General features: G+C 38.2%; 2 protein-coding genes across 5 annotated transcripts in view; one reads left to right on the top strand and one right to left on the bottom strand.

Annotated features, from left to right (window-relative positions):
* CMSS1 (cms1 ribosomal small subunit homolog) overlaps positions 1–24391 on the top strand; it is a 382595-nt gene that overhangs the window by 38901 nt on the left and 319303 nt on the right. The window lies entirely within an intron of this gene.
* FILIP1L (filamin A interacting protein 1 like) overlaps positions 1–24391 on the bottom strand; it is a 303663-nt gene that overhangs the window by 32979 nt on the left and 246293 nt on the right. The window contains exon 1 of one of the 2 annotated variants that reach the window (XM_086675627.1): positions 21076–21403. The exons of the other annotated variant lie outside the window; for it this stretch is intronic. The gene's annotated coding sequence lies outside the window, so the exon portion shown is untranslated. Of the gene's footprint in view, positions 1–21075; positions 21404–24391 lie in introns of those variants that run through there. 2 annotated transcript variants of the gene reach the window in all.

Raw genomic sequence — 24391 nt, 5'->3', positions numbered from 1 at the left:
TTTTTGTGTGTAAAATAGTGATCCAGTTTATTCTTTTTCATGTGTATATTCAGTTTTCCCAGAACCATTTACTGAAGAGACTATCCTTTCCTACTGTATATTCTTGGCTCCTTTGTTGAAAATTAATTGGACATATTAGGATATCCACCCCCACCCATCCCCCGCTGGGCTCTCTTTTTTGTTCCACTGGTCTATGTGTCTGTTTTTTATGCAAATACCATACTGTTTTGACTACTACAGCTTTGTAATATAGTGTGAAATCAAGGATCATGATGCCCCCCCGCTTTGTTCTTTCTCAAGATTGTTTTGGATAGTCAGGGGTTTTTGTGCCTACATATACATTTTAGGACTGCTTTTTGTATTTCTATGAAAAATGCCATTAGGATTTTGATAGGGATTACATTGAATTTATAGGTTGTTTTGAAAAGTAATATTGTTACAATCTGAACATTGAATATCTTTCCATTTATTTGTGTCTTCCTCAGTTTATTTCATTAGTGTTTCACAGTTTTCACTGTGTAGATCTTCCTTGGTTAAATTTATTTCTAAGTATTTTATTCATTTTCTTGCTATTATAAATGGGATTATTTCCTAGTTCATCTTTCTAATCCAATAATCTAATAGTTCAAAAAGGATTTTTAGAAACACCTGGGTGGCTCAGTCAGTTAAGTGTCTGAGTCTTGATTCCAGCTCAGGTCATGATCTTGTGGTTCGTGAGATCAAGCCCCATGCTGGGCTCTGTGCTGACAGTGCAGTGCGGAGCCTGCTTGGGATTCTCTCTCTCTCCTCACTCTGTGACCCTCCCGTGCTTCTGCATTCTCTCAAAATGAATAAACTTAAAAAAACAAAAACAGGGGCGCCTGGGTGGCTCAGTCAGTTAAGTGTCTGACTCTTGGTTTTAGCTCAGGTCATGGTCTCACAGCTGCATGGGTTCGAGCCTTGCATTGGGCTCTGTGCTGGCAGTGCAGAGCTTGCTTGGGACTCTCTTTCTCCCTCTCCCATTCGCACTGTCTCTGTCTTTCTCAAAAAAAATAAATAAACTTTAAAAAATAAAAAAAAAAAGGATTTTTAAAAACTAAGTACCTCTTCACACATTTTAAAGCTGTCATCCAAAAATTCTTACTCAAGGTTTAAATGACCGCAAACGATATATTATTAACATTTGCCATATAATCTAAAAGTCCCCATTGGCAAACCAGTCACCCAAATCAGACATTCAAGAAAAGTCTGACTTCATTTTTCAACTTAGGTAAATGTGTAAATATCCATCTCTTTGGCAACCATTTCACTTCTAAAAGAGATGAGGCATAGCAGCTTGCCCCGAGTTGTTCCCAGATGAAGACACAAGCACTGCTTCCGCCAGTGGTTCTGAAGTTCTTGCTGCTCTGCGCTCATAGGACTCTCCCAGGTGTCTTTCTATAGTTGTACCTTTGTTCTGTATCCCAGAGAATTTTCCAGCCCAGGAAGATGCATTTGGTAAAATTTTGTTAAATTAGAAGACTGTTTTGAAAGGATTGCTGGGGAATTCAGTGCAAGCCCTTTTTCTGGTAGATCGGTTTTAGAAAGCATATGTGTGTGGATTGCAGATGTAGACATTGATTCCTTTAATGTTTTCCATGCTTATAACTCTGGAAAGTTTTTGTGTACCCTCAGGGGTATGTGTACCCCAGTCTGAAGACTGCCATCTTGGAGAATACTCATATTCATGTTCAAGTACTGATAGCACAGGATTATAGGATTATACACTGAATCCTGTCCAATAAAAACAGGTTGTGGAAGTTGGTTTCATGGACACAAACTGAGGTAGTTAAATCCAAACTGGCTTAAAGCAGTGTCTTGTTACAGCTTTTTATTTAGAGTTTCTATTATGGCTTAGAATTGTTGTAACTTACTGTGGTTTATCACTATTATGTGCAATACTAATTCCTTGTTTTTTCAAAAATATCGCATCTGTCATCTTGAACGTTCTTTGGTACTAATCATGAAGCTGGTTCTTTACTACAAATTATACATTCAGAGGGTCTTTTTAGTTTTTATTTACACATACATATGTCAGCACACATGTGTGACTATATTTTGTCTCCTCTTTGTGAGACAGTAATATTCATCATATAACACATATGAAACAGATGGTTTGTCTAAATGTTCTAATGCCAGTCATACCCATAGTAATTCATAATTTTCACCACTTTTGATTATGTCTTATTTATGTGCATTACAATCAACCCCACTAAAATACAAGCTTCTTAAGAATCGGGCACATGTCTGACTCATTTGTTTCTTCTACAAATATGTCTACTACATACCCTTACATGTGGAGAGTATCAAATGTTTTTTTTATTTGTTTACCAAAATGAATGTTTTTTGAAGGAATGAACAAATATGCCTTCCTGTGGAAAATACTGTAGCACTGACCTGAATAATTTTATTCAGCTTTAAAAGAAAATGCTCTCATGTTTACTATGTACACAGTTTTAAGTATTTTTAAAAAATGAGGTGTAAATGGCTTTCCCATTGGTGTTCTCCAAGTACATTGTTGGATTTTTGAAAGAATCAAGACTGTTGCAATATTTCTTTTTCCTTCTTCAGATTCCTGCATTAAATTATATGTGCTTGCTTGTTTGAGAAGGGAGATTGGTGGTAAATGTCCACATCCTAGGCCCTTACTCTCTTTTGGTTATTTCATCTCTGCAAACAAAGGAGTGATTCTTTTATTTTTTTCCTTACAGTCCAGAGCTCTATTGGACAAATATGTTCATTACACAAGTAACATTAATCAATAGCAAATGAAATTGAAAAGGAATATTCATCTATAATCTGACCACCCTAATACATCAATTGTGTTTCTACTTTTCCAGATTTTTTTCCACTTTTTTTGACACCTAGCCCATATAAATAAATGTAGGGTGATTATCAAGCAGTAAAACCAATTCCATAAACCATTAATGGCACTGTGTTGTTTCTCTTAGCTGTAGAAATCAATCTGTATGTAGGGAACTTCAGAGTCAGCTTACCATCTCATCTGTCATTTTTAGGAGACACCTACTCCATTGTATCTATTATATGGATCCTGAATCTAAGTTTTTGTTGTTATGAATATGGCAAGACTTGTTCATTTAATTTGCAAACAACAAAAGAATTACTTAGTACTGGGGCTATACTGAGATGAACAGGGGGAGCGTTCCTGTTCTCAAAGCATCCATAGGCTTTTGGGAAAGAATGAGCAGATAGTTCCAATGCAATTCAGTGAAGATTCTAGAGCACTGATTCTCAAACTTTTTGGTCTGATGACTCATTTATACTCTTAAAAATTATTGAGGATTCTAAAGAGCTTTTTATTATATTTATATCTATCAGTATTTACCATATTAGAATCTCAAGACAAAAATTTTTAGATGTTTATGTATTTATTAAAAATAATAAGCCATTGTATATCAACACATTGTATGAAAAATAACTTTTTCAAACCAAAAAACTAACTGGGAAGATTTGCATTGTTTCCTATTTCTGCAAATTCCAATGTCTGGCTTTGTCAGAGCAGTGACATCACAACACCTCATGTAGCCTCTGGAAAACTCCATGTATAGTTTTAAGAGAATGAGAGTGAAAAAGATAGTGTTACTATGAAAATAACTTTGAACTTGCAGAGCTCTTGAAAGGGACTACACTTTGAGAACCACTTCTCTCAAGGATAGACAGTCTGAAGCATAAATGACAAATATGTCCTTCTCTGAAAAAGCCTTTAGTTTGGGCTATCACCTTCTGCACGCTATCACTGAGTGAGCCCTTTGCTTCATCCAAAGCAGCTTCATCCACTGACCTAGTCACTGCTCCAGTGTTTCCATCATTAATAAAACTAGTTTTTTGTTCCCTATCTCAGAAAGGTGGAAGATTCTCTGCCTTTTTAATACCTGTCTTCCAGTTCTCAGAAAAATCCTAAATGACAAAACTGTCTCCATTAGACACTGTGTTTTATTTGAAACCATAATTTGAAATAAAGTCATGGAAACCACAAAGCTGCCTCATTTTTAAAATGCATCCATCCACAGTGCTGTGCATATCAGCTGACATTTGATTCATTTCATATTTTTTTGAAGCAGTTACAGCGAACACCTACCATGTACAAGATACTGTGCTTGTTATTTGTCAGTTTACCTTTTTCTGTCAAAACCAGCCTATATACTTGCATAGCTCTGATCATAACTTATAATAGTTTCCCATCAACAAGTACATAGTGTGATCATACCAAATTGTTCTCAAGATACATGAAATATTATATCTCTCATTCTAAGTGTGAAACTTCATTTTGAAGGGCCTCAATTTCTACATTTGCTTTTATTCTTCCAGAGCTAGTTAATACATTACTTTTTCTTCCTCATTTAAAATGTTAATCACTAAGCAGAAACTACATACATCACACTGCTTTATTCATTTTCATATCTCTTCTCATGGCTAGACTTTGATAGTGTGGTTATTATATTCCACCATATCTTTTAGCAATTCTTATCTAATATATAATTCTAATTGTTGCACTGCATTGATAGCAGCTACATTCATAGTTAAATAACCACAGAACTCTAAGCAGTTTGCAGAGTAATTACAAGCAATTTTTGGAAAGTTTCCTTAGTTTGAGATAGTTCTTGATGATCAGGCCTATAATTAGTGTTTTTTTGCTCTACTCCCTTATTCAATGGGACTTTTCACTGTTTAGTCTGATTTTTAGGAGCACTCATAAAAATAGCTATGACCAGTCTTTTTTATTCAATGTGTGCTGCTTCCTTTTATTTCTCTCACAAGTCAAAGGTTTTTTAAAATTACAGCTACAGCATACCATAGTCATAATGTAATGCTCAATTCATTTGACTTGGTCAGCAAGATCTAGAAGAACAGTAACACTTTTTTTGGCATCTGCTAGATGAATATGAGTGTACATCTGTGTCTGCTTTATGTCCTTGTTATTGAAGATCCTGTCATCATCACTGAGATCATTTAGACACACCATAAATGGGTCCATATCCGGCAAGCTGAGTTACTACTTTTCCTTCACTGTGAAACAAGAATTGGGGCATGAAGTGACAGAGGAGGTTTTGGTTGGTGTCAGAAGGAATATATTATAAAAATGGGGCACCTTGAGTTAGGACTTTTCATTATCTGAACAATTTTGTTTGGATCCCCAGGGATTAGGGGAAGTGAAATTTTAAGATACGCAAATAGTCAATGACCTATTAATTTTAAGGAGCTTGGAAACTTTTAGCATAAAAATAGGATCCTTACAGGAGCCTATAAAAACCCTCAAATTGAACAGAGGGACAGGGGTTGGGGCAATCTCTTTCTTAAAAGCAAAACAAAAAAACAACTGAATGGAAAAAAAGAAAACAAACTGACTGAGACTAAGGGTCTCCTGGGAAGAAAAACTGCTGAAAAGTGTGGTTTTAGAACCAGAAAAAGACCACTCTGAGAGCTCACAGGCACAGAGTTTGGGGAGTAAGGCTACAAGGAGAATATTTTCATTATAAGACCATGGAATCTGGGCTAGAAGAGACTCTCCATTACTGATCAAAGGGCTAAGTGGAAACTGGAAAAGGTGCACAGTTAAGGCCTAGGAAAGGAAACAGGAACTGATACAGAAGTGACAATAAGAATAGTACATGTAAATCTAGGATAATTACTTAAAGCTTGAATTATGTGTTATCTCTTCAGTGCTATAGTCAGTTAAGGAGCTTTCTAGAAAGAACCATAGGATGTAAGCTTATGCCTCTCCATCCCCCATTTTAATTATTCATGTTAAAAAATATCTACTCAAATAGATTTTTTCCCCATTTACTCAGATGGTTTTTTTTTTTTTTTGGCTTGTTTTGAATATATTATAGCTACAAAGGAGGAGTTAAAAAAAAATTACTGTGAATACACTGCTATGCTAAAGAGCCTACTCTTCTTTTGTGTTTTTAGCCTCTCACATACTCTGAATGAGGTTTTTAATTATTTGAAAAAGATCTTTCATATGAACATTTTAACATTTTCTCTTTTCTAGACTTTCTTTTTGAATGCTACTATGCCAAAAACAAAACAAAACAAAACAAAAAAACCCTAGCCTGTCTTTCATCAGATTGAGGCTTCAGGTCCTTGGCTGACTGGGAGTTTTAGGTGGACATCTCCCTGATTTTTTAAGGTCTACTTGGGCCAATCACAGTTATGATGCCTTTCTTTCCCTTACTGCCTTGTCTCTCTCTAGGGAGAAGCATTCAGAAAGCTACCCAGCATGTGATGTCTTGGATTGTCAGTGTGCTCCTGTATTCATTCCTGAGAGCGCCTTGCCTTGGGACAGAGCATGCGGAGCTGTCTTTGAGTTGTTGATGGTGGTGGTAATGGGCTTGTCCCCAGGTTCCCAACACTTTAATAGTTTATCATTCTTTCCATTCCTTCCTCCTCCTTTCTCTAGTTGATTCTGTACTCTGTAATTTGTGGATTTGTGTTCTTCTGTATCTTATCCATTTGCCCCAAGGTAGCTTCTTAGGGAAAGGGCTGATGTTCTCCCTACTGCCCATCCCGTACTGACTCAGCAGTAGATGGCAGAAAACACTGCAGGCATATGAGTGGCAAGGGGCAGGCAGGATAAATGGACAGGATGTAAGTACACTCACTGCAGCACCAATGGAAAAAAGGCAATAAACTATAGGAGGTAGGGTAGTGCTAGGGGAGAAATTCAGATCCTGGATATCAATTTTCAGAGTTGAGTCATGGCTTCCCCACTTCCACCTAGTGTGACTGAGCGAGCAGTTTTAACCTCTATGGGTCTCACTATCTTCATTTGTAGAATGGGGATAATACTGGTGACTCCCTTATAATAGGGCTGTTCTAAGGATTAGGCCAAACAATCCACATTAAAGCTCCTAACATATTTATTACCTGGCACAGGACGTATCAATTACTATTAGAAGTGGGAAACTGAAGGTGAAGCAACACAGAAGAGCACCTCAGCCACAATGGGCTGGCCTAAAGTAGGGGTCATCTATGAGACAGAGTCAGAGTGAACACTAGAAGGAAAGATATAATTACATAATCTGTTTACTGTTTCAGGCCATTCATGCATCTTTTCAGCCATGCACATGGTTAGCCATGTTGATTGTCATTTTAGGCCAGAGATTCTCAGCCTTGACACCATTGACGTTTGGTGCTGAATAATTCTTTGTTTTGGGGCTGTCCTGTGCATTGTAGGATGTTTAGCAGCATCCCTGGCCTCTTCCTAGTGAATGCCAGAAGTAACCCAGGAACCCCCAATTCCGGTGTCACAACCAAACTATCTCCCAACATTGCAAAAATCCTGGGGACAAAAATCATCTTTAGGGAGAACCACCATTTTAGGGCATAGGTAATTTTTTGGAAAACTTCTATTAGACCTCTTTGTGTTAGTTGTCTCTAATATTCATAGCTCTTTTTCATTATCTGCTGCTCCACTGTATTTGGGATTAGCCATTATTTTCCATTTCTCTTTGACTTACAGATCTATACCACAGCTCTTCTCCCTTTCTGGAAAAGAATAATGTTGTGAATGTGCATTATTCAGTGAAATGCCAGCATATCACAATGGATGCTAATAGTGACCTTCCCAAAGCCTCTCCAGTGATCTGCTCATCTTAACCCTATTCTTCATTCCTTGAGTGTGAACATGTATTTTCTTTGCTGGGATCAGATGCTCTTAGACTTGTCTACTTGGGTATTCAGAGGCAGCATGGGCTGACTGATTTGGTGTAGACCTGGAGGGAACAGTCTTTTTCTGTATATGCTGCTTACTGCCACGTGTGGTTTCCCCAGTGAAAAATATGGAGAAGACTACTGAGGATGTTTTAGAATGTTTTTCACTGAGCACTTCAGAAAAAAATATAATGTAACAGGTTGAAGAATACCCACATTGTCTGATAAACCGGTCATTTGAGGTTTTCATATTGCTGTGTAATTAATTTTGTAATTATTTTGCTCAATTTTAACTCTTCAAGTCAGTTTTGGATTGTAGATTAGCATTCCTTTTTTGGGGCAGGGGGATTCATGACATCTTTATTTGAAAAGCAAAAGATGTTACAAAGTAGAAAAAGCAGAAAAGGCAATCAGATGTCATTGATGTGCTTTGATGGCTGGGGGCTCCCTCAGGTACCAGGTTCCTGGGTGTCCCCGGTCAGGCTCCTGACTTAGCCCTCATCTGTGGCTAGAGCGATTAGCATTCCTAAATATATAATACATGTTTCAAAATATGCATATTAAAAGGTAAACTGTGAGTGTCTTTCTCCCACCTCATCCTTCATCTACCCATTCTCCTTTCCGAACCAGTAACCACTGTACATATTATTTCATATATACACTTCTAGAATGTCTTAATGAGTAAGTAAGCAAATACAAATAAAGATTCTTATTATCTCCCTTCTTTATGTAAAATATAGCTTACTGTAACTATTCATCTGTCACCTTGATTTTTGCAGTTAAACATTGTCTTGGAGATCTTTCCAAGCAGGGGTAGGAAAAAGGAATAAAAATCAGCATGACTGCTAAATAAAATCTTTACAACTTCATGCTAAAGAAATTAAAATTTGTAGGACTTTTGTAATCAATATAGAGGAAGCATATACTTTTGCTGTTTTAAAACTTTTAAGATAAATTTTACATAAAAGACAATTTTAAGATAAGTTGTAATAGTAATATTATTTGATTATAATTTTTATAACAGCACCATGATTATTGTATAACTGTCTTTAAAATGTCTGCGTGTAGCATCTGCAATTTCTTACTTGAGAAACTGAAGCCCAGGCAGATTAAATAACATGCAAAGCCACTGTTACAGTAACCCTGGATTTGGAACAGACTCCAGTTCCCAGCTATTATCCAGTGCAGGATTTAGCTTATAGAAAGAGACAAGCATATTGAAGGTCTACTCTTTGCCACTTGATCTAATTTAATCCTTATAACAATGTTATGAGGTATTATTTCCATTTTATAGATGAGGGTAAGAATCAAAAAAACTAAAATATAGACAGGTTAAATAATTACCAAACAGCACAAATAACCGAACCAGAATAAAAATTCACTGACTGCCAAGTGTGTGTTCTTCCCACTTAACCAGAGTACATGCTAGAAAGCCCAGAGTACTGACCTCAAAAGAATTTCCTTTCTCCCATCCCATGTTTTTAGTGTTCATTTGTTCATTTCTATACTCTCCGCCCCCACCCCCTTGACTCCCTGATTCCTTCTACCTTTGCTCATTCTGCCAGCCATGCCACCTTCCTTGTTTTTCTCTGACCACAACAGGGTCTGTGTCTTTTGTACTGGTTCCCTTCCTAGGGAGCCCCTCATCCCCTCATGTCATAGTACCATCTGGTATACTGTATTTTACTTATTTGATCATTGTCTTTCCTACTAGAACATAAACTTAATGCGAGTGGGTAGGGGTGTGTGTGTGTATTTTATTTACTGAATGGTCAATTACTGGCCAGTTTTATTCCATGCTGTATTTTTAGCTTGGTACTTAATTGGTATTCAATAAATATTTGAACAAACACCTATTCTACTTTTGAACTACGTTATTCTACTTAAGTACTATGTTAAGGATTAAGGGTGTAACTGTAAGCAGTAGACACATAAGTAGTTCGTTCCTTCCCTCTATAGTCTGTGAATAACAGTTAACATTTACTAAGCAATTATTATATGCCATGTACCATGATAGTCCTGGAAACAGTCATTGGAGGCAAGTAGTGTCCTCATTTCACAAAAAAAGCAACTGAGGCTCAGAGAAGTTAGATTATTTGCCAAAGTTTCTACTGGTTAATGGACAGAACCAGAATGCCAATACAGTTTTTACTCCAAATCCTGTTTCTCACCACTATGACATACATCCACACCTCCTATCTTATGTATCTCATGTACCAGGCTCTCCAGTGAATAAATGTGTTGTAATATTCTGCCTGTCAAAGGCACAGAAATCACTACCACTTACAATCCTCTGTTTTGTCATAGTATTTTTTTGTAGGTTTGTGATTACTTTGAGCCTTGATGATGAGACATTAACAGATATTCTCTTCTCTTAATCACTGTAATAATAAAGCAAGTTTAGTCATTTGGCATAAATTCATAAACATTTTTGGATGGTTTAAAAAACTGACTTTGCCAGTAATAACATCTCATGTTCCCCAGAGGAGGTGGGTTTGTCATAAATACCATTTCCGTTGAACATTTCAAGGAACTTAAAGTTCTCGGAAAATATTTTTAACAGGCAGCCTTTTCTCAGGCAGACTTCAAGGGCATAATACTACATGCCCTTAAGAGTGTGGGTGCATGTGCTTTATCATGTTAAGAATATTTATATGTATTTCTCTTATTGCTCAAAATCCGTTTATATATAGATGCTTCTTTATTTAGATGCTTCTATATTTAGAATGCTTTTAGAGCATTCAAAGGTAGCTGCAGAATTTTCTTTGTTTTTAATCTCCATTAGTCCCTTTTTTCTCTTCCCAGATCACAGGTTATTTTCATTCAGATATTGTAAATAGGTATTTTGAAGGATTAGTTTAATTCCTTTCTCTTAACACTCTTTGGTAGGTCACTTTCCTTTCTTGTATTTTCTCCTCTTTAAAAAGTTACAAAGAGTATATCCTCTTCCAAATCTTATTCTGAGCCCTCCCCCACCCAAAAAATTTTTTTAAGCCCCTAGTTCCTGTTAAGTCTTAAAGAAAGAAGAAAAAAAAAGCCTTTCCTCTTTTATTTGGCTTTCTTAACGTTAATTCACTGGTTTTCAGTTTGTCAGATTTAACATAAAAGGCCAAAGCAGGGAGCAGTCATGAGCCAGAGTGGATAACTTCATTGGTTTTCACCTCCTTGTATTCTGGCTGCCTTTACAGAGGCAGTGGCTACCGTGGTATGCTTGGGAAACCAAACGTTTCCTAACTTGTTAGTGGGAATTAAAACTTCAGAAATTTAGAAACCACAACAACAGAGGCTTATGTTTTATCGTGACTCTTGAAGTCACACAGTTTGCCACGAGAAACAGGCTAAATAGGAGCCATCAGAATGTAAATTGTGAAACATTTTGATCTCTAGAGAATCCTCCTCCCCCCTCCATTTTAGCTATAGTAAATCAGTAAAAAAGAGGCAAAGGAACTAGTAACATTTAATAGCACTGAATAGGATTCACACACAGGTCAGGGCCATTGCAGGATGAAGGTTGTTGCTTGGCTTGGCTTCCTGCTGATTAACAATCAGATCATGAACCACTGTGAACATCTTCCATCTACCCTCATCCACTTTTCCTAGTTCCTGAGGATGATTGGTTTCTGTCTTCCTCCAGGATGTTTTAGAGAGCTGGAGTATGGGCCTTATGTAAAGTTTAATTAGGTGGGAATGTTTTAATCTAGAATCCCTTAGAATGTGAGTGACCATTTTTCTTGTAGTCTGCATTTGTGTCCCCTTGTGTGCATTATAAAAATTAAAATTTTGGGGCGCCTGGGCGGCTCAGTCGGTTAAGCGGCCGACTTCAGCTCAGGTCGTGATCTCACAGTCCGTGAGTTCGAGCCCCGCGTCAGGCTCTGTGCTGACAGCTCAGAGCCTGGAGCCTGTTTCAGATTCTGTGTCTCCCTCTCTCTGACCCTCCCCTGTTCGTGCTGTGTCTCTCTCTGTCTCAAAAATAAATAAACGTTTAAAAAAAATTTTTTTTTTTAATTTTAAATTTTGTTTAATTTTTCCCTGACAGTTCAGAGCATTTGGATTAGATTTTCCTTTTCTGCTGAGCACTGAGAAGACAGAATACATGAACACACAGTTTGATCCTATTTTCTCTTCCCCAGGTTGGGTTCTTTTCAGATGAATGTGTTCTAGAGAATATTAACCTTATGTTGTAAGGAGCAGTTCAATCAAGATGTTACGGTGGTTAGCAATGAATGGATCTGCTAGAGGTGAAAGTAGTGACATTATACTCTACTTCCCTTGGCTCTGGGTCTGCTGCTGATTTTGTCCCTGAGCAAGGTTCAGGCTCATCCATTTAGTTATGTTTATCTCTGTGATAAATCTGTGTGGCAGAGTTAAAGAAAAGGCTATAGTGCACCTTGTGTATATACTGTATGAATACCCATCCATTTCTGCTCTGACCATATCTTACCTCATGATTTGAATTTTTTAAGAGAGGGCAAACTATTTCAGATTTGCAGTAGTTGAAAGAAGTGTTTTTTTTTTTTTTTAATTTTTTTTTTTTCAACGTTTATTTATTTTTTGGGACAGAGAGAGACAGAGCATGAATGGGGGAGGGGCAGAGAGAGAGGGAGACACAGAATCAGAAACAGGGTCCAGGCTCTGAGCCATCAGCCCAGAGCCCGACGCGGGGCTCGAACTCACGGACCGCGAGATCGTGACCTGGCTGAAGTCGGACGCTTAACCGACTGCGCCACCCAGGCGCCCCAAAAGAAGTGTTTTTGAAGAAAGCACTGACTTCGCTATTCTTCACTTTTTTTTTTTTTAAATGTTTGTTTATTTTGGAGAGAGACAGGGACAGAGTACGAGCTAGCGAGGGGCAAAGAGAGAGGGAGACACAGAATCTGAAGCAGGCTTCAGGCTCCGAGCTGTCAGCACAGAACCCGATGTGGGGCTTGAACTCAAGGGGCTTGAACTCAAGAAACATGAGATCATGACCTGAGGCGAAGTCAGATGCTTAACTGACAAAGCCACCCAGGCGCCTCTCTATTCTTCACTTTGAAAGTTCACTCATTCACAGTTAAAAACAGAAAAAAAGCAAAACCCCATTTCTCAAACAACAGCCGTGTATCTAATGGTCAGGGAATGCTGGACCACCGTGCTACTGACTTAGCTCTCTGACTGCACCTCATCTGCCTGTCGCCTCAGCTGCAAAATGGGGAAGCTGTAGGATTTCATCTCTAGGGTTTACAAAGCCTTTGATGATCCTCAAATCTCAGTTCCACAGAATAAAAATTCCACCAACCTTTAGACTCCTTCCCTCCCTTCTTTTTTGTATAGCATTTTGTACAAATTCACACGTCAAAAAATGTACATTTTGTTCCATCAGAACAAATTTTGTGACTCGTCAAGGTCTCAGTGGTTCATAACTACATGGGGCATTAATGGGACCTTAACTACATGGGACCTTAATACATGGGTATTTCATGGGATTCAACTTTATTTTTGGTTCTTTATACATCAAGTATTGTATTTCAAGAAATCTTTTCAGTGTCTGACACTTAAAATGTTACACTAAATAGAAAGTACACTGAAACTGTAAAATTAACACCTAGGAAGAAGTGTTTAGACTGTAAGTTTCTGAAAAGAATTCTTTATTGTCTGTGGGTAGGATGTGATATAAGCTCTTTAGCCCATGTGGTAAGATTTGTCTTACTCATTTGTTTTGTGTGCCTCCCAGGCATGGTAGGACTTTCAAGGTAAAACAGGGAGATTCCAGGCCAGCTTTTAAGCCTTTTGCTCTTTGGTCCTTTAACTACTCAGTAACTTGTTTCTTATTTCAGGTGACTAAAAAACCCATTGGAAAGCCCATGTTCTCATAAGAGGGATTCCCTTCTAGCAGGGAACTCAGGATAAAAGATAACATCACTTTTCAGAGTAGCTGAATTTAGGCACTAGACACATGGATTTTCTCCAGAAGGCTTAATCCTTTACTTCACTTTAGGGCTGGGTGTTAAGAACATGAGCTCTTCCAGACTGCATCCTTACAAAGCAAGCACCTCCTCTTTGGTGCTGAGGCAACTCCTTGTGCCTCAGCCTGGTGGAACCCTATATATAGCCCTTAACATAACTAAGAAGAATAATATATTTACTGAGTGCCTGCTATGGGTCCAGCACTGTGCCAACTGTTTTTGTGACATTTAATCTTCACTTTAAGGATTGAAATCTATTCTACAGAAGTCCAAATAATGGGTTTAAAAATCATAGTTTGGGTGTTCAGATGCTGTTTCAAGCCTTCTCTTTTAACCTCAGATTCCCTTTTCATAGTAAACTTCCAAGGGATGCATCTGCCATCATTTTTTTAACACTCCATTCAATAGCTTCCATTTACACTTCAGTTCCCATCTTTTCTATGAATGTTTGTTCCCTACCTTGTCTGGCTGGGTCTCCCTTTGTGAGTCCGCACAGCCCTTACAGTTTTGTGACACAAATACTTTATAATGTTGTTTTATACCACTTTCTAACTTTGTGTATAATAGTTTTGCTCTTGAACAAACTCGAAGTTCCATGAAGAATTCGATACCTCTGTATCCCCCACATGGGTTTGAACTTAGTTGTATTTGACTGACTGAGACGTGAGAAGAGCCATTTCTTAGGGGAGCATAACTCCCTCCTGGGCTGAATACCTAAAGATCTCAGGATTTGCTCTTATTATTAAAGCAGAAGAAGAAGTAAAGTTTTGTTCCTCTTGTTTCTGTCATTTCTGAGGGGGGACAAACCTTTAGTGAAATGAGGAATGCACCTGAAGACAAATTTAAATAAAGTCCAGATGAGGGAAGTTCCGCCATAGAATCTTAACCTTGCCTCCGATTCTTTGCATCTTTACCAGCCCAGTGAATTTTATGGAATTTTAAGAAGAATCTTGCAAGGCATAATTTTAGTGGAGATGAGTGGAATGCCAAATCACTTAACAAAATTGTTCTCACCTTTATCTGAAAGATCTGCCTGCCCCATGTATCCAGTTGTATGAAAACCTGAAGGATAATATGCAACTTCAAACATAATGTATTTCTTGTAATAATATCAGAGTCTAACTATCTTGATAATAAGTGAATCAACATTATTTTTAAACAATAGATAATCTTTCCTTTAGCAGCAAAGGATTACTTTTCACAAGACTCCAGAGTGATTTACCTCCTCTGCCATTTCAAATTGACAGACTAACAAACTAAGGCTAAGGGACTTGCTTAGCATCTCACTGCGTGGCCCTTTGTCTTTAGCAAGAAGGAACTTTTTCCTGCTCTTCTCAAGCTTCTAGGCTAAGCGGCTACTTCCTTTTCTTCAAATGTAACAGCAGCAGTCACTTAAGTCTTGTCAACCCAAATGTGATGAATGTTTCACATTCCTTTTATGATTTCTGCTCAGAGATTTGTTTTCTGTTTTGGTTCACTTAAAAAAGAATTTTAAAAAGAGGGAGAAGAACTTAGTTCACCTTTAAACTTTTGTTCCAACCCTGGTGGGCCATGAGATACAGTAAATCTGGCAGATTTGCTTCTGTCTGCGCCGCCCATCTTGAAGGGCTGACCTCATCTTTGAGGCTGTACTTGGTACAGTGATCTGGAGCTCTCACAGGCTCCAGTACTATAGTTGTTAATCTTTTCTCTGTGCTTAAGAGTAGACTTTTTCCTCACATCCATTTCATTTTCTTAAGCTAATTTTTCTGTAATGATATGATCAGTAGCTTTTATTTTTATATAGTCTTCAGTTCTGCTTGATCGGTGTACCTACCCTCAAGGGTTACTGCTCATTATTCTGTCCTTCCCCAGTATTGAAAGATGCTTATGGTGGATGACAGTGTTTCTTTTTTTTTTTTTTTTGTTAGGTATGTGGAAGCCAAGGCTTTAGGAGGCTTACCCAGGGAATAGATGGTAGAGACAAGAAGAATGGAACTTGGATTTATGAACCTTTATTCCTACTAATTAGTTGTACTGTTGAGATAAACACTATTTGTCCATGCCAACTTAGTGTCATTAGTAAGTAAGCAAGGAAGCTTGGAGATTATAACTATATTCTGGTTAGTTGGGTTTTTTTGTTAAACAGCCCCACACTGTTTACCTTCACTTAATTTTTATGTACGCTGACCTGTTTTACCTATATTGCTTTATCAGTCCATTAAAAAAAGAGCAGAGACAGGGCCATTGTGCAAGAGCTGTTGGTGATCTTAGTCATTGTCACCAATATGGTGCCAATCAGTTTTAGTAGGTGTAGCTGGGTTAATGACATGGTGTAGTGTGTAGAGAACTTAGTTGCTGGCCTGCCTGGTGCTTAGCACAGTGCCTGGGAGATATTAAGTAAATGTTTGCTGCTGAGTTACAAGCCCTAGGCTGGCTTCAATGATTGACATTGGAATTACCTAACTGAAACTATAGAAAATTCACTCCTTTTCTGTAAAACCTGGCAGATGCACTGAATGACCCATAGAAACTTGAGAGTCAAAGTGTATGCTTGGGAAAAGGCAATCTGCTGGTTTCTCTTAATGGCAAGGACAAACTGTTTGGGTCTAATGACTGCATATTCTAGGTCTTCATATGAGGCACAGAGATTAGGAAAAACAAAGGTACCTACACTTCCTTAAAGACAAAAACCACTACATTCTGCTCATCCATATTTTGTTTCCCACCCATTCCATGCCCCATACTGTATAGTACGAAGTACATTTTACTGCATTGATTTCATCTGAGCCTGATTTGTTTTCTGGTTTTTGTGCTTGTAGTCAGTTCAATGTGGTTACTTCAGATAGTGGCAGAGATTTGTTTTGGGCCCCTGAACAGACTCTCAAAGAAGGGGCCTTTCCTAGCCCATAGTTTTCTTACCAAGTAAGGAGCTTCTAGGTTGTAATTTATTTGTTGGTACATTTATTCAGTACCTTCTTGTCCCAGGGACATGCTTACTAACTATAGTGAGGTACTTTGCCAGGCACTAGGAATAAAGTTGGTTGCAAAATTGACCCTCAGGGAGTTTACAGTCCAGGAGAAAGACAATAAACAAATAAGCAGTTAATGTGTAATTTAGTGTCATGTAGCAGTGCACTGTGTGAAGGAAAGTAAAGCAGGGTAAGTATCACCAGGAGCTCACAGCCTTCATTAGTTACTTCCTCTGTAGTTTTCAGGGAAGTTCTCGGTTGTTTTAAAGATATTGGGTCATTGTGAGTTTTGAACGGACCCTGCTAGCTAGGGAGGTCTGGAGAGTGTAGAATGCTTAGTTGGAAGATGCTGAGAAGAGGTCAGTTGTCAAATTAGTAGTTTGGACCTAAATGTCTTTGACATAGAGCATATATACATTCTTCCTAGGGAACCACTCAACTTTTAAGCAGAGTGAGCTTTGCCACCCAGAGGACCTTTAAGTACAGTTATTATTTGTTTCCTTTGTCTTTCTTTTATCACCCCCCTCCATTGTAGTAGCCTGGTTTAACTCTATTGGTTTTTACCTCCCTCCTTTGCCTTGCCTTCTTACTACTTATACTCATTAACAAGAACTTTGAACCTTTCTGCTTTCTTTTTTAATGGATTTTGTATCCAAATTAACACCTCTAGTGCCAGGGCTTCTTCTGGGGCTTCTGCCTTCATCTCTTCCTAGCACTAATTTAAGGGGAAACCAAAAGCTATAGCCCAAGAATGCAGGGGGCCCTGGCTCTGCCTCTGAGTAATTTTGTGTCTCTGAGCCAAGTCATGCTGTGAACATCAGTTTCTTCTGTAAGGGGAGGCATTTGGATCAGATGGCCTCCAAGGCCTCTTCTAGCTATAAAGCTCTGTGGATATTCCTTGCCAGAGAGAGAGAGAGAGAGAGAGAGCGCGAGAGCGCTTCTCTGGGGCCTAGGGCATCCCATTGTTCATATGAAAAAACTTATGATCAAGTTTCTTCTCAAATTCCCATCTATGGAGTTGTGTGTTTGCTATTCTGATGTAAGATGTGATCTCTTTTACTGATAAAACTGTCCTTTAGGCTAGAATCAGTAGTTACAGACAAACACAAGAAGGTGAGTGTATGTCTGGCTACACCTTTACCTGCCTTAATGGTACACTTACATACCTATGGCTCTTTCTACATACCTTCTTATCCACATACCCCGCCCACCCCCCCACCCCCCGCACCCCCCCACACAATTCCTCAAGCTTGTCGTTAAAAAATAATAGTGTCTTTAAGAGTTAATCTTATTTTGGAACCAATAGGGAATAGGAATGTGAGGATGGTCTAAATGGAGAAAGAACACTGCTAATGTGTTATTCTGTTCTTGGGCTCAGAATTAAAATTGCTGCTGTCGTATTTTAATGTGCTCAAGCTTCTGAGAGAAAAAGCATGAAAAGGGAATGCTTCTCCATATCTGAAAAAGAACCAAGGGACTTTCCTTGGAGAGCCTTCCCACTTTTGTTTTTCTCAGCTTTTCCAGTCAGAGGTAATGTCAGAATAGAAGAAAGCCAGGGGAGAGATAATTTTAACTCTGCTTTTTAAGAAAAAGAAGGATGCAGGAGGGCTTACAACAGTGTTGGTGATGATCTGCTAGGAATTAGTGCATCTAACATTCAAAGTAGAAACTGACCCAGCACATATTAAACATAAGTGATGGGGTTGGTGGGCCCATAAATACTGTAGTGGTGGCAGAAGCAGCCACAGAAAAATTTCTTTGAAATTGTGTGATGCTGGCTGCATATGCAATGTCCCTTCATCTTTAAATCCTTATTTAAAACATAATTTACAGAAACTAAACAATCAGATTAAATTGAAGCTACATCCATAGTCAAAAACTAATTAAATAAACTTTAAAAAAAAGTTAATGATACGCCCAAGAGGATAAGGTAGGATGTGTTAAATTTTTCAGAGATAATGACTGGCTGTGTGAACAACAGATTTCAGTACATGAAGCAGGTTGAGACCAATATTGGTTTACATCACATATTATGCCACAATATCCAGTCTTTTATAAACAGTCCTCTTCCTGCTCCCGCCTTCCTTTTCCCCTCAAATAGGGGGCTGTATTTTTTTCTCTGTTCACCTTGTAAAAGCATTCACTTTGCTCTGAAGCATTAGATATGGACAGAACATGACTTAAGAAGAAAATGGAATTTTATTCTTGGTGCTCCATTTTCACTTTTTACCTCAAAATCCATTTATTACCAAAGTCATTTTGGGGGGGAGGAAGGCGAGACAGAGAAACCTAAAACAAAGTTCACAGCCTTTTGAGAAGGCAAATTTATGGGAATTGCAAGTAGACTTGAAAATAAAGTTCAAAGCTTGGTTTGTGTTTTCATATTGCCTCTTTCTATAGATCTATAGAGGGAACTATAGATTCCCTCACAGCATTAGGAAAATATAACAAAAATACAAGTGCTTCACATTTAAGGTCAATTGCCATAAAAGGCAAATGAATTTATTAAGCATAAAATTTGTATGTGCTTTATTTGGAAATGTAAAAATTTATATTCCATCTATCTAAAACATTTTTTCCATCATATAGATTGTCCCTAGGGCTAATAAATGCTCATTCAGAGAGTCCACTGTGTGATAATGTATCCACAACAAATCTTGTTTAACTTTCAGTTTTAAAAGGGGTCTCAATGGATGATTTGTTTTTGAACCATGCTTTATAGTTAGTAAATGGAAAAAAAGTGTGGCATATTGGAGTGTGTCATTTACAGAGTAAAAAGTGGTGCTTGCCTTTTGTAAAAAAAAAAATAATAATAATAATAATAAAATAAAATGCAGACCCTGGGAAACACAGCTGTTAGAGATTTAATAGAGGTTATGATTTTCAACAGATGAGCTATAGTTTATGGTACAGATGGCACTTTGGGTATAGCTGAAACAGTAATTGATGGTTTCTGTTTCCCTCCTCCTCTATCAGATTCAAAAGAGTGGAATACCTTTTTACCAAAGGAAGAATTTTTCCGTTTCCAATTACAGCCTATATGAAATAAACAACTTTTCTGTGCATATTTTGTACTTCTCCACAATGACCTGGGTGTTGTCCCCTCTTTCTTATGGTAGGCTTCCCTAGATTTAAAATAATAGTTTTGGAGAAATCCTACTTTTCAGTACTAACCTGCAGTTCATATAGCCTATCTTCAAACCAAATAACATATAATTTTTCTTTTAGAATACTAAAACCAAAATCTTGCATTGCTGCAAACAAAATTAGCAAACTAAACAGAACTAGGAAGCAAAAGTAGTAGGCACCAATATTATATGCTTTAAAATACTCAACCACAGGAATTGCTAGAAACAAAGATAAATCCCCAATCTGGGGCATATTAAACAAATGCTGTTTCAAATGATAAATAAAATATAGATGCTATTTCAAAAGAAAAATAATTGTCAGACATTTCTTAAGTTTTATTTTAAAATGTATGTTCAGACCAACTACAGTTTGAGTGATACATGATTTTTTAATTTCCTATTCCAGTGTTTTAAATGTGACATAGTGTATTTTATTTTTAATTCTTCTGCTAATTTTTATTCTGAAATGTGAAAACATGTAGATTTTCATCCAGGTGTTCAATTATCAGATGGTAAAAGTTCATTTATAGCAATAACCTATTCAGGGTTCAGATGTAAGTTCAAAATGCCACTGATTAACAAAATTCTTCTATAGGCTTTACCTTTTAAATTAGTGTTTCTACATAACACAACAAACTGTGTCCAAAAATATTACTCTAGAGAAGCTAGCGTTATCTTTTTCAGTTTGTCATTTATCCATTTACTGGAGTTGAAGTAAAAAGTTGGAACTCAAAATCATGAGTTACGTCTGACACAGACTGCCATATGCTTTTGCTCGTAAGATTTTTTTGAAGCTTAAAAAGCTCAACTTTTTAAGTTAGCGTCCTCCTAATTACAAGCTATATTTCTAACAGGGATTTTCTGGTGTTTTGTATGAAGATTCACAAAGGGGAGGGGGTGAGAAACGGCACTAATAAATCCACTACCATGTGGCAGTGTTTCGCACTCTGCTCTTGTCAGACATAGGGGAATTTAAGTCCGAGGAGAGAGAAGATCGGGAGATAGAGTTGTGGTATTACAATGTACTCCCTCCCCCCTCCCGCCCCCGCCCCCGCCCCCATTCCCAAAGATTTCTCCATACAGGCAGGATTCGGTGTGCGGCTCGCTTGGAGAATGTAATATATAGTCATTCCCCAGCTCTCCTCATTTAAAATCAAATCTGAAATCCGTTTTCTCGGTGTGAGTAAACTTTCTAAGTTTTGTGTGAGTTTTAAAAGGTTTTGAACCCAGAGCTCATTGGACGCGCTTTTCGAAACCTGTCTGCAGTTCGTGATGCTGGTAACTTTAAAAGCCACCTACAGTCAGCCTGGCTGTCTGACAGCAGTGCCCCTTGCTGGAGCGGAGCGGCTCTCCCGGGCTTACCTGAGCTGCCTGCGCCGGGGCCGGGCGGGGGGCCGGGAGGGGGCCGCTGTCTGGCGGCGCTGCGAGCGGGCTGTGCGCGCTCCGGGAGTCGCCCGAACAATGCGAGCGGGGCGCCGAGCGCGCCCGGCCTAAGGGCGTTACGTCACTGCGCTGCCTTATAAGGCGCTTCGCATGTGCGGCGCGGGCGGCGGGGGCGCCGGTGACAACCAGATCTGCAGCGGCGGCGGCGGCGGCGCGGCAGCAATGCGCCTCAGCTCCGCTGACGCTCCGACCGTGTGAACGGACTGTCGGTCCCCGGCTCCCCGAGGAGGGGAGTGGGCGGCGGGCCCGGGACGCCGGCGCCCTCCTGCCTGGCTAACCAAGTCATAGGGGGTCATGGTGGATCCGCTAGTAACTTTTCTCCCTCCGGGGCTCTAAAGCTTCTGTTATTGCCTCAGATTCTTAAATGCACATCCTGTTATTCTTATTTAAACTTTTGTAAATACATTTTTGTTACATTTGTTTTTTGGTTGCTGGGGGGAGGTAGGAGAGGGAGCCAGAAGTTTTGTTGGTTTTTTGTTTTTTGTTTTTTTTTTTTTGAGACATCTCGAGGTGATTTAGACTTCAAACCTCCTCCTTCCTTTTTGTAAAGAGTAGGGGTCCTCAGAGGCTAGTATTTTATTTCCTGATGATGTAACTACCAAACAATTCTTGAAGTGATGATGGGAAGGCCAGATGAAATCTTTTTTTTTTTTCAGTGTTTTTCCTGAAAGAACCTCCTAGTTCCTCATTTCTGCATGCCTGTGTTTAACGAAAGTAGTTAAAACTAATCAGTTTATTTGGCAGAGAAAAATATTTATTAAAAGTAAAGATAAATGTGTTGTGCTGTACTTTCAAGACAAAGTATAAAAATAGAACTTTAGAACAAGTTTTCAGCCATTTGTTCCCTGCCACCAGCAAACAAAATAAAGACAAGAGAAGAAAAAAGAAACTGACCAAATATGACCGAATTAAGCATGTTACCTAGTGTGGGGCAGATTTTACTTTTATAAATTCTTTTTCTGGGAAATGAGAATTATGTTCCCAATTATTTTGCACATCAATAAGAGAAGTAATCTCTGAAAGCCCTAGCCAATTATATGAATCTGCTAAGTAAATTAGGGATGTGGCTGTCTTATTTGCAAGCTTCAAATGAATTGAGTAAAATTTTGAGTCTATTTAACTCTTTTTAAATAAACAGTAAAATAGGATTGTTTCCTGTTATACATATGTCTATAGACTTATTTGTCAAACAGGAGTAATGAAAATAGCTTGTATCTTTTCCTTAGTTTGGAGTAGAGAATGCCTGGTTGCATAGAATGTATAGTTAGTGAAAACGGTGAAAAAAGATACAGGGCACAGAATGTGTGTCATCTTTGTTAAACTGTGGGCTCACTTTAATAGTTCTTCTAGATCACTCTGCCTACAGAGAAGCCTGTTAAACTACTCCTGCTTTTTATATATACTGTTTTGAGAAACTAATGACCATGCCCTTCAGCTGAGCTTAAAATTCAATATTTGATTCGTATTTTCATATTAACATTTTAGATATTGGTTTGTGAGTTTTGTTACTCGACCTTATAGTTGTGAAGTGTATTTGAATCTTTTTAGTCTCCTGTGCTTGCCTTGTACTTATTAACCATGTTTTTGAGACTTTTATGCTAGATTTGATTTATTTCAAATGAGATAAAATGACTGCTGTGAAAGTCGCATAAACACCTGAATCTCAGTTGCAGACTACTAACATAAAAGATCTTTACCCAAAGCCAGCATTTTTGTAACCGATTTTGCCCCCTTTCCCCTCATAGGTACAGAGGTTTCCTAACATTGGACACCATCTTTTATTTCTTTCCCACATTTTTTATACTCATGTTTTGCATTTATTTTCATATTTTTGACTTCCCACTTCCCCTATAAAATCTGTCAGCATTATTTCCTCCTTTTCTTTAGCTGCAGTAGCTGAAAAACAGAGAAGTTAAGTGGATATAAGACTTGCCTCTGGTTATGAAGCCAAAGAGAGGATCAGGACTTCTCTTTGTGTGCCTTGCCTGGTGCCCTGTTACTTTCTGAAGCAGTGATCTCTGACCCAGCTATGACTCAGCATTCCGGCTGAGATGATGGTATAGACCCATTCTCTTCAGGAACCAATAATAACATTTGTTGAGCTTTTAGTTCATGCTAGTCACCATGCTTAGTGTTCTACATGCACTCCATCATTTAATTTGCATAACACATCGTAAGGTGGTATTATTCATACTTTTCAGATGAAGAAACACATTTGGAAGAGTAAAATGGCTTGACCAAAGTCAGAAGGCTATTAAAGTAACAAATGCAGAGATTTGAACCAGTGTTTATATATACAGCCTTAGTCTCCTCTTAATGGTTTGCTCAGAATCTCTCAGAAGTGTTGGTAAAGAAGTGTTCAGATTTAACTGAGAAGTTTCTATGTTTCCAGACTGAATGTTAAACTAGGAAAACCAAAACTGACCTTTGCAGCCCGCCCCCCCCCCCTCCCCACCAGAACCACCCTAATTATGCACTGAATAACCCTAGGGAAGTCATTCACATTGGAAACATCATGGATTTGCATATTTATTAAGACAACATTTTCGAGGATGTTGACAAGTCTTGTTCTAATAAAATCAGAATATTATGACATTTTTGCTACAGATGAAAGTCCAGGGTCTTGAGTAGGAGGGTATCTTTATCAAACTGATTCGAGAACCCTGGGTCTTGTATTGCTAACTCCAGCCAGCCATTAGTAATGTACTCCACTGGCCACATGAATCGACAAATAGACTTTTATTTCCCTCTCCTTTCCTATGAACATTCTCTTTGAGATGTAGTTTTTGTTTTCTTGGCTTCTGACGTGTATTCATTATCAAAAGAATAGTGTTGTGAGCACAGTGCCTCAGTCTTGGCTAAGAAAACTTTTACTTTTTTTACTGAAAAATTTCCTGCCCAGTTGCTGTGTGACCCTTCTCATTTTATAAGGCAGAATTTCCTACAAATAAGTATAGCTACAAATTAAAGTCATTTCTATAATAAGTAATTTAAATTTATGATCTAAATCAGCAGTAGCTTTAAGTTGTGATTTGGAAAGGGTAGAAAGGAATTTTTCTACCGATCTAATTGCTTTCTAATGAGGAAGAGGGGTTTGTAGGCAGCAAGGGTGGAAACTAGGATGTATCAATTCAGTTGAACTGTATGAATCACCTTGTTAGATAGTCAAAAACAGTTCAGTATCAGCAATTTCCCCTGGTTCAAGCTAATGCCAGGAGTTTAATACAGTGACCAC

Source organism: Puma concolor, chromosome C2 (assembly GCF_028749965.1).
Source record: "Puma concolor isolate L17-30 chromosome C2, mPumCon1.1.hap2, whole genome shotgun sequence".
Taxonomy (NCBI): domain Eukaryota; kingdom Metazoa; phylum Chordata; class Mammalia; order Carnivora; family Felidae; genus Puma; species Puma concolor.
The sequence above is the reverse complement of the archived record's forward strand: the minus strand, read 5'-3'. Positions and strand labels throughout refer to the sequence as shown.